This window comes from Malus domestica, chromosome 11, assembly GCF_042453785.1.
Source record: "Malus domestica chromosome 11, GDT2T_hap1".
In the NCBI taxonomy this organism is placed as follows: domain Eukaryota; kingdom Viridiplantae; phylum Streptophyta; class Magnoliopsida; order Rosales; family Rosaceae; genus Malus; species Malus domestica.
In genome coordinates, this window is record NC_091671.1 from 10141407 (window position 1) to 10149750 (window position 8344).

The window sequence follows — 8344 nt, forward strand, 5'->3', positions numbered from 1 at the left end:
TGAGAAGGCGAGATGTGCAACTGAGATCAAATATACCTGCCATCAACCAAAACCCAATGCAAGCAAAACCCATAAGAAAAACCTATCAACTAAAACCCAGCGCAAGGTAAATCATCAACCATAACTAATAATTTATCAATTGCAGTAATTAGGTCAAACCCACATTGACATTTCACCCACAAAAGTTAAAAAAGAAAAGTTACCTTGCACTAGGCGGCCTCCCGGGCACTTCATTGGTTGGTGGAAATACCAACGGAGATGAGAAGTCGGGGTGAACGACGGAGATCGCAAAGTAGGGGATTGAAGAGTTCACAAAGCAGGGATTGAAGAGATAATGAAACAGATATGGAAGAGATGGTCAATCGCGTGTAAAGGTAGCCGTTGGATAAAATTTGAACGGCCCGATGGGCCTAATCAGGAGGATCCTGATCCCAAGCCACCAACATTTTGTTTGAATAAGAAAATTAATTTTATATTTCGGTTTATTTTTGTTGCAATTTTTTATTTTTTAATTTGAGGGCATAATGGGAAGTTTAGAGAAAATAGTTTTGATGTTGGGTGTGGAAAGATGATTCTGAGCAGACCTGCTCGCTGATCAATAGATGGAAGGAAGCACGCTAGATGACTGCTGAAAGAAACCTTTTCACGTACAGTAGTGGTAATCCAGCTCAATGTGGTGAATTTGGGCATGTTAAACGGGGTTCTAAGCCATGTACGTCGTGTTGTAAATTGTACAACATCGCCGAGATCATATAGAGGGTAAAAGAGCTAAGACATCTCTGCACAGGCATGAACCAACGAGGGATACTCTGACTTTGCGCTCACTTTGGAAACTGTAGTTTGCTTCTAAGATCACCCAAGATATCAAGTTGGTTCTTCATTCCCTTGTTTTCCTCACTAAGATTACTAGAGAAGAATAGGGACTGTTATTGGTTCTAATGAAACCATATTGCAATAATTCCTTCACATATTTATCAATTTCTGATTTCTGTACTGGACCATACCTATATGGTCTACTGTTAGGTGGTTTGCTGCCTTCCAATAATGGAATTTAATGATGTTGAGATCTATGAGGAGGTAGTGTAGTAGGAGTGATGAAAACCATTTCATAATCTTCCAGTAGTTGCTTCAATTGTTGTTGTTGATCTTTAGAAAGGTGGTCTCCTTGTTGATCGATTGTTGTAAGTTCTATATGTTGAATAGACACATCCGCTGACTCGATATGACACAAAATAGCTCCCATAGTTGTTTCTTGCTGCACAAGTCTGGACATTTGCAAGGCTGAGATATCCTCTAATTGCTCCAAAGGTGACTCTGAACTAGCAATGTAGTATGTTGAAGACCCTTTTTGGAACTTCATATATAGCTTATCAAAATCCCACAAGATTGGTCCTAAGGTTCTGAGTCATTGTACTTCGAGCACTACATCACATCCTACCATTGAAATTGCTTATAAATCTGTTACACACTCATAATCTTGAATCTTGACAGGTACTTGAGCCAATGTGCCTTGAGTAGACACTTTACCCTCATCATTTATTTTGACATTCAAAGTATGCCCTGTATCCAAGTTTCCATTCAATCTTTTAACCAACCCAAAATCCACAAAGTTATGGGAACTGCTTGAATCAACCAAGATAGTTACAGGACATTGTTTAATAAAACCAGCAACTCTCATTGTTTTGATAGATGGTGGTACAGGGTACCAAACAAAGCACAAGCTGTAATCTCCAATTCTTCATTTTCTAACACTGCAGGATCACCATTTTCATCTTCTTGCACATCAATCAACAGAAAATTGCTTCTTTTCATAACTAGGACCTCTATAGCTTCTTTTCACATCAATTGATTCTTTCTTGAAACTGGGGATCATCAAGCATAGCTTCAAAAGTGTCACCCATAGAACCTTAAAGTGTGCCATGAGTGATTGAAATTGATGAAGAATCAAATCCTGGGTTGATCTAAGTTCATCTGCGAAGTCTTGAAATCGACTTTGCCCCAAAGTGGAAACTCTTGATTCCATGTTATTCCGTGAAGCTTGCCGCATCATACAATAGGGAAGGATTGAGAGAATCAAAACTGGCTGATACCAATATTAGAACCTTACTCCACTTCTTCCTTGATTGCACAGAGAGAATACTAACAATTGCTCATATATTTCATAATCGTCTTGCCATCTCTTACAAACCACCATTTAACAACCAAACTCCTAATTCCAAGTACACTTGTCACTATCTTATTGTGCCATCTGGTATGGTATCCTAACAGAGAGCAAAAGGTAGACCAGCGAAAGTCTAGGCAGGCAGCCCGATCTCCGTCAGAGTATGCAAGAGGCTCGTAGGGAAGGGTTGAGCAGCGATAAGGATTCCCAAAAATGAACTTTCGAGTGTGCTTATTGTGACATGCAATGAGATAGAGAGTGAGAAATTAGGGTTTGTTGGCAAAAGTTTGGCCGCGATGACTCCCTGCGTCCTTGGACCTTGGTGGCGGCGCCGCAGATTACAAATAGCATGTAAGAGAAAGTAAACAACAAAGAAAAAACAGAGAGAATAGAGAAAAAAATTGGGTGTTGAATCGGCTCGGCTAAGTTTCGTATTTTGTTTTATTAAGTTGACTAAAATTTGCAAAGATTGTTTCTTTTAGAATTCTAGTTTTCTAGAAATTGGGTTCAACGATTGGGATTTTGGTTTTTTGGAGAAAGGATGATTTGTGGTCTCCTCCTTGATTCAAATTGCAGATCTCGTTGTGAGAGTTCATTTTTAATTCCGGTTTGTTGGTCCAATAATTTGGGATCTCACAAGTTCTTAGTTTTTTTTTTTTCCCAATATTGCACATCTCATCATACGATCTCAGAATTTTCTGCACTCAGGACTGTCGAATGACGATTTGGTTAGAATAAATATACATTATATGTACACGACATGCACCCAAAAACCTGGAGCTCAAAGCTCTCTCTCTCGACATCCCTATCTTCGAAATCAGAAAAATACGTCATCAGCGGTGAATTTTTACAATTTATATGTGAGTATTTTCGTCATTTTACTTTTGTACATGATATGCATGGCTTGTGCACTGCCGATTAGTCCGATTTTTATTCAAAGATTACAAAATAAGTCATTTATGTCCATTTCGCTACAAATATTAGGTGGCGGACATTAAGTGAAAAATTTGGGGGAAAAAGTTGGCAGAAAATAATTAGGTGATAAAATCTTGCGAAAATTAGATGACAAAAACGAGAAGCAACAATGTGGTAGAACAACGGCACGCGAAGCCTCGAGCCCAACGGCACTCGAAGCCTCGGGCCCAATGAACCTACGCTGATTGGGGTACTATTGTACTACTTTTGTATTTATCTAACCATGGTTCGGTTACTATATTATACTACTTTGTATTTATTTAATCATACACTAGAATAATTCACTGAAATTAAAATTTTGGATGATAAAATGAAGGTTGAGGTTGAGAAGGGAAAGTGATAAAGGGAAGCTGCAGACCACACCTGCTTTGTAGGAAGCAACACCACACACTCCTTTTTCATTTGTTTTCTTCTTACTAGCCTTCATGCACGCGCATGAGCATGTGAAGAAGACATTTTTTTTTTAAATTACGGCGTGTTACGCATGACTTACACGTTTTAAATATATTTATATGCGTAAATTGACAAAAGAAAAGTCAAATATTTGAAATAAATGAATAATTTAGATTATGCTAGAAGAAATCCCTCATAAACCAATTAAAGCAGTTGAATTCACATAATAAAATTGATCCCTATAGAATTTGCATTAAGAATAGAGAAAATAATATTTAATGAACAATTGATTGAATTACATTATTGCTAGTCCATTGTGAGGCTAAGCCCACCCCCACCCCCTTAGTGTAGATGATATTGTTAAAAAAAACAATCATTTGACAACTAATTTAATCACATTATTATCCGTGTGCGAAAGACATTTTTTATAACCAGTATAACATGCCTCTTAAGAAGTTTTGAACGTGTTTAAAAATAGAGAAAATAATATTTAATAAACAACTGATTGAATCACATTATTGCTAGCCTATTACTAATTTAATGTAATTTAATCACATTATTATCCGTGTGCGAAATACCTTTTTTTATAACCAGCATTACACACCTCTTAAGATGTTTTAAACGTGTTTAAAAATAGAGAAAATAATATTTAATAAACAACTGATTGAATTACATTATTGCTAGCCCATTGTGAGACTAAGCTCACCCCTCCCCCTGAGTGTAGATAATATCGTTTGTTAAAAAAAAAAAAGAATAATCATTTGACAACTAATTTAATTACATTATTATCTGCGTGCGAAAAACTTTTTTTATAACCGGCATTACACGCTTCTTAAGATGTTTTGAACATGCTTAAAATAGAGAAAATAATATTTAATAAACAACTGATTGAATCACATTATTGCTAGCCTATTATGAGGCTAAGCCCACCCCCTCCCCCTTAGTGTAGATAATATCGTTTGTTAGAAAAAAGCAATCATTTGATAACTAATTTAATTACATAATTATTCGCATGTAAATGACTTTTTTTATAACCGGCATTATACATCTCTTAAGATATTTTGAACATGTTTAAAAATAGAGAAATTGAATCACATTATTGCTAATCTATTGTGATGTACTAATTAAAAAAAACCACAAAAAGATTAATTATTAAAAAAATACTGTTAAAATGATGAAAATGCCCTTGCCTTATTTGATGCATTATTTTAGGATGCCTTTAGAGTTTTTTTTGTCTTGGTGGCAATTTTGTCTAAATATTTTTGTTGAAGTTTGGTAACACCAAAATCACTATTAACCTTTATATATAGATACTTTGAAGGGAAGTAAGATGATCACGTTATGCACATATAATATAATAGCTTGGGTTTGGAATACAACTTGCCAACCGTTCTTCCTCTCGCAAGAAGGAAAAGCCATGGCAGTCCTTGAGCTCCTCTCCCTCTTCTCTATTCTCTTCATCATCTCTCTTCTTCTGCGACCCTCTTTGCCTCCAAATCCCAAACCCTACTCCCTCCAAGCCCCGTTGCCCTACCCATCCTCGGCCACTTCCACCTCCTAAGCCCTCTCATCCACCAAACTTTCTACAAACTCTCCCTCCGGTTTGGTCCTTTATTCTCTCTTCGCCTTGGCTCCGTCCCATGCGTCGTCATTTCGTCACCAGACCTCGCGAAAGATTTCCTCAAGACCCACGAGCACTCTTTCACATCCCGTTCTCAGTCCATTGCGATTGAGCCCCTCAGCTACAACTCCTCCTTTTCATTTGGACCCTATGGACCTTATCATAAATTCATCAAGAAGCTCAGCACGAATGAGTTTCTAAGCAGCCGTAGCGTCAGCAACTTTGCTTCAATTCGAACCCAAGAGTACCTTAGGTTTTTGAGGTTGTTGGCCAAGAAAGCTGAGAGCGGTGAAGCTGTTAATCTAACCGAGGAGTTACCAAAGCTTTCCAACAATGTGATCGCAAAAATGATGTTGGGGAATTCTAAGGGGTCTAGTGCTGAAGGCAGAGACGAGGAGGCTAGGCTTGTGGTGAGAGAGGTAACCAGGATTATTGGGGAGTTTAACTGTCAGATTTTGTTTGGTTTTGCAAGAAGTTGGATTTTCAGGGATTTGGGAAGAGAATTGAAGACATTCGTAGGAGATTCGACGCGTTGGTGGAGAAGGTTATTTCAGAACGTGAACAACTGAGAAAGAAAAACATGAAAAATGGAGGAGGTAGTGGTGGCGAGGAGGTGAAGGATTTTCTTGACATTTTGCTTGATATACTGGAAAAAGGGAGTGCTGAGAGTGAGGAGGTGGAATCTAAAAGAGTGCACATCAAGGTTTTAATCATTGTACGTAAAAATTCTTTTTCGTATGACTTTCAGTTTGTACCGGATCTTGAACGCCTGGCAATGATGGATTCAAACTCTCTCTCTCTATATATATGTCTTCCCCTTTTCTATCATGCATCCGTACCGGTTCTTATCAAGAACAATTGCACAGAGACGAGGCCTCGTCATTTTGCTCACAAGGTCTCCTTCCTCCGGCTGCTCTCCGATGACTGTGTCGTTGAAATCAAGGAAGTTGGCACGAAATGTTCAAGTCCGGAATAGTGGGTAGGAGGAATCTGATGCACAATTGCAATTTTACTCGGGCAATTGGATATTTCTTGGTGTCATTGAGTGTTCTTTGGTCTCTTTGCCAACAAAAATGGTTTTATCACATTTTAATTTCTAGGCGTTAAGAATTCTCTTTTATTACTTTTTAATTTTTAGAATATTGTTTTGTTTAGGTCTTCAAGGTCATTTTGCATGAAGTTAATTTTGTCAATATAAAAATTTTTCATATTAAAGTGGGTGAGGAAATAAGAGAATGGGACGTACGTAGACATAACACCAAAGCTTAATTTTTTTCATAACGCCTTAGTGCCTTTTCCTATTATTTAGAGCTATATATAACAGATTGGTTACTTAACATTAAAGGGCTTTTATGAGAATAATGAAATTGGATTTTTCAGGAATTCTTCACGGCAGGTACAGATACAACCGCCATTTCAATGGAGTGGGCACTAGCAGATCTCATCAACCACCCGAAGGAGCTGGAGAAAGCAAGGGAGGAGATTGATCGAGTCGCTGGGAAAAGACGGCTAGTCGTAGAATCAGACGGTCCAAACCTTCCATACATACAAGCCATTATAAAAGAAACACTGAGACTGCACCCCTCTGTCCCTATGATCCCAAGAAAGAGTGTACAAAAGTGTAACATTGGGAACTATGTGATACCGGAAAACACAATGCTATTTGTGAATGCTTGGGCCATCGGAAGGGACCCAAAGTATTGGGAAAATCCTTTGCACTTTTACCCTGAAAGATTCTTAGCACCACTCAGTGGTGGAGGAGATGGAGCGCGTGCATTAGATCTTAGGGGGCAACATTTTCAGCTGCTTCCGTTTGGGACTGGGAGGAGGATATGCCCTGGTATAAACCTAGCCCTGCAAATGCTGCCAGCTCTACTTGGTGCAATGGTTCAATGCTTTGATTGGAAAGTTGTTGGGGTAAATCAGAAGCATATGAACGGTGATGATCGTGTTCTGGAAATGGATGAACGGCCAGGAATGGCAACTCCACGAGCCCATGATTTGATTTGTATTCCAGTGGTACGTTTTGAAGACTTTGATCCAAATGAAGTTTGAGGACTTGAAGTGGGTGTCAAACTTACATGGAAATGGATAAATAACACTACGTTATTTCTATTCCTATTTAAGTTTTCTTTTTTGAAGTAGTTTTATGATTAAGGCTTACTTAAGCCTCATGTACATTACATGAAGTCTCACTTTATTTCTACAGTTTGTCATGTCCCACTTTGTTTCCTGCACTTATCCATTGTGTTTCACTTTACTCCGTTTCTTTAATTGGGTTAAAGAGACGTTAGTTTCGTTGATTTGACAAAGGCTCTTTGATTTTTTTTCAGTCAATTTTTACATTTGGAACATCTTAAACCACAAAAATTACCCTATGTGATTCTCAAATTTCCTTCTTAGCAACCCTAAACAATATTATCCCTAAAACTCACAATTTCTTCAATCTATCACTATATTCACAGTTGAAAAGATCGAAGGACCCCTACCATATTAATGAAATTGATGCTCAACCCAATCGACGGAATGGGGCACCGTGTGACACGAAAAATAATTACAAAGGATAAAGTGAGACAGAATCAAATGTATGTTGTGAAGCGAAATTTTGTCTAGAGTATATAGGGGTACCAAAAAATAAGCTTTAATAGTAAAATTAGTTATGTAATAAGGGTATACAAGGAAAAATCACATAGGGTGACATGTTACAATGAGAGAGCTATAGCTAAAGGATATTGTTTGGCTCCGTATAATTACATGTATCATACTCGAAATCATTCATTCTTTTAATAATTATCTGAAGATAATCTAAAAAGACAATTATTTTGGTTTGAAGTCCATTTAGTCATATATATATATATATAACCACAACTTTTTAATAATTTTTTATTCATGTATATTTTTTAGACTATATTTTGTAGACCATAATTTTAGATCAGCGGGTTTTGGAACCTTTGTCCACAACATGCATGAATAATTTGCACAGAAAGATGCACTACAAAGATGGTACGAACGGAGTCACACCCTAAAATGTACCAATGCAAATAACACACATTTCACCATAGTAAATCCAACAAAATCACAAATCAATACATGCATCTCTAAAGAATTTAAATGACCGAGAGATAAGGGAACCGAGCTAATAAATATTTAAATAACGAAGAGATGGGTGAACCACGGGAAGAAAAGTATGCTAC

The 8344-nt window shown here is 37.5% G+C and overlaps 1 pseudogene; it reads left to right on the plus strand.

Moving 5' to 3' along the window:
* Positions 1-621: 621 nt before the first annotated feature.
* On the plus strand, positions 622-7410 carry LOC103447807 ((2S)-flavanone 2-hydroxylase-like; annotated as a pseudogene).
* Positions 7411-8344: the final 934 nt, after the last annotated feature.